Here is a 2,524-nt window from a genome sequence, read left to right as displayed (position 1 = left end):
ATAAAACACTGACTAAAAGTACTTGGGGGAAGAAAGGATTATTTGGCTTACATTGCCTCTATTATTGAGGGAAGTCAGAGCAGCAACTTGAAGCAGTAACCATAGATAAACACTGCTTAGGGGCTTGCTACCAGGCTCGCTGGTTTTCTTATATAGCCCAGGACCATCTACCTAGGGACAGTGCCAACCACTGTGAGCTGGGACTTCCTACATTAATTAGCAATTAAGACAGCTCCCCACAGACCTTCGCACAGGTGGATATGATCTGGATAATTCCTCAGTTGAGACTCAATTCTCAGGTGATTCTAGCCTGGGTCAAGTTGACAATTAAAGCTATCTAGAACACAACATGAGAAAAGTAAATTCCTTTAATTTTAATGAAATGTAACAATAAATTTGCTATTACATGAAATTATGAATATTGTAAGTACAATCCTTGGAAAAAGTAATGAAAATAAATGTACTATGGATAAATAGATCAATAAATACCAAGTCTGTCAGTCATCTCCAAGTAATTGTTGCTTCTAGATATTACTTTTATCATATGGCTAAAGTCATAAAATATTTGCTGATTTAGCTCAATCAAATATGACTAAAGTGTGAATACGAGTCTTGAGATGGCATAGTCAAGAAAAATCATTTCAAGAGAATTCCAGGTCTCTATCTTTACTTCCTCATGTTTCTTGCAGTATTATTTTTCCAGAAAAGATGCTCATGATTTCTACTCTGGCAATTTCCCAGGTACAGTGACTATATTTCTTCTTTGGAGATGAATTCCCTTGAAGTATTTCCTCAGTGCCATTTCCAGCACAGACATTTCCTCTCCCATCACCTCCACCAAAGATGGCTGAAAATGAGTTTTGGCAAATGAGTTCAGTACAGAGTTCACTCAGGAGGGTTGCATTCTGGGTAGCAGAGGAGTAGTCTGTGAGGAAGAGTTCAAGGATCTGCTGAAGCATCAAATGGAGGAAAAACACCACCTGCACCTTGTGGAACTGGATGCCATCTACTATCTTCTGTGGGAATTTAAAGTCCTTTCTGTCATCCATACAAGAGAGAAAAAGGAGACTTTCCTCATTTAGCCCAGGAGTGCAAAGGTCTTCTAGCTAATCATGAGAGAGTCCAGACACAGGCAACAGCCCAGAGATCCAACAGGACCAGCAGGATGTTCAGTAGAGGGAACAGGAGGACCATGGAGAAATGAGGATGTTACTGGCCTAGCTGAGCTGAGGCTTGGTGAATCACGGAGTGTAGATTCTATGAAGACTGCTTGAGTTTTAGACAAGGAAGACAATTTTCATTTTCTGAGCATTTCTCTACACTTTTACTTCCCTTTTTTTCTTCATTTGTGTGTTTTCCATGTGGTCTATAAAATATACATTTTGTAAGAGAAGGTGAATTTCCACAGTAAATTACAGATATTCCAATTCTAATTGAAACTATCTTTCTATAGTAAGAAGTGTGACCATTTTTCTCAGCCAATTAAAAAAATTAAAACGTGGGAAAAATCTCAGATCAGTGGAGAGCAACAGGCAAACAACCTTTTAAAAATATTATCTTATGGACTGGAGAGAAGGCTCAGCATTTAAGAGCACTGGCTGCTCTTGCAGAGGACCTGGGTTTGACTGCCAGCACCCATATGGTTTCTAACAACGATCCATAACTCCAGTTATAAAATAATTTTAAAAAATAGTCGAAAGCAAAGTGAATGGCTCCTGAAAATGACCCTCAATATTGTCCTCTGGGCTCAAACTGCATGTACATGCCCATGAGTGAGTAAAGTATTTCTTAAATATAAATTGCATGTGGGGATGTAGCTTAACATTTATTTAGCATGTGCAACTTCCTGGGAATGCATATATGTGCATATGTGTGTGTGTGTGTGTGTGTGTGTGTGTGTATTGTAATGGATAGAACTGGAAATCATTATATTTAGTGAAATAAGTCTGGCACAGACAGAAAGACAAGTATCTCATGATCTCACTAATATGTGCAGTCTAAAATTTTTATTTCATAGAAGGCAAGAGTAAAATTGTGGTTACTAGAGACCAGAGAATGGATAGGAAAACCTTGATCAATGGGCACTAAGGTTACTATTGCATATTAATGTAACTACATATCACAATAATGTACCGCACATTTCAAAAATATAGAAATAAATTTGAGAGTTTTTAACACAAATTATAAGTGAAGAGACATATTATTAAAAATTTCAATATATATGTATTGACTATGACATGGTACCACATTAATATATACTGTTTACACCAGTTATACCACTCCTTGGCATATACCCAAAGAACTCATCCTATTGCAGAGATACATGTACATCCATGTTTGTTGCTGCTCTTTTCACAGTAGCTAAGAGATGGAAGCAACCTAAGTGTCCCTCAACTGATGAGTGGATGAGAAAATGTGGTTCATTTATACGATGCGGTTTTACTCAGCAGTAAAGAAAGATGAAATCACGAAATTTGTAGGTAAATGGATGGAACTAGAAACTGTTATACTAAGTGAAGTAACA

At 37.3% G+C, this 2,524-nt stretch overlaps 1 pseudogene; it reads right to left on the bottom strand.

The window, feature by feature from the left end:
* Window positions 1–414: 414 nt before the first annotated feature.
* The window catches only part of LOC103730683, a 6,362-nt pseudogene continuing 4,252 nt past the window's right edge, over window positions 415–2,524 (bottom strand).

Source organism: Nannospalax galili, unplaced genomic scaffold (assembly GCF_000622305.1).
Source record: "Nannospalax galili isolate Female #2095 unplaced genomic scaffold, S.galili_v1.0 scaffold52, whole genome shotgun sequence".
NCBI classification, from domain to species: Eukaryota; Metazoa; Chordata; class Mammalia; order Rodentia; family Spalacidae; genus Nannospalax; species Nannospalax galili.
This window is presented reverse-complemented; position numbering and strand designations above follow the sequence as displayed.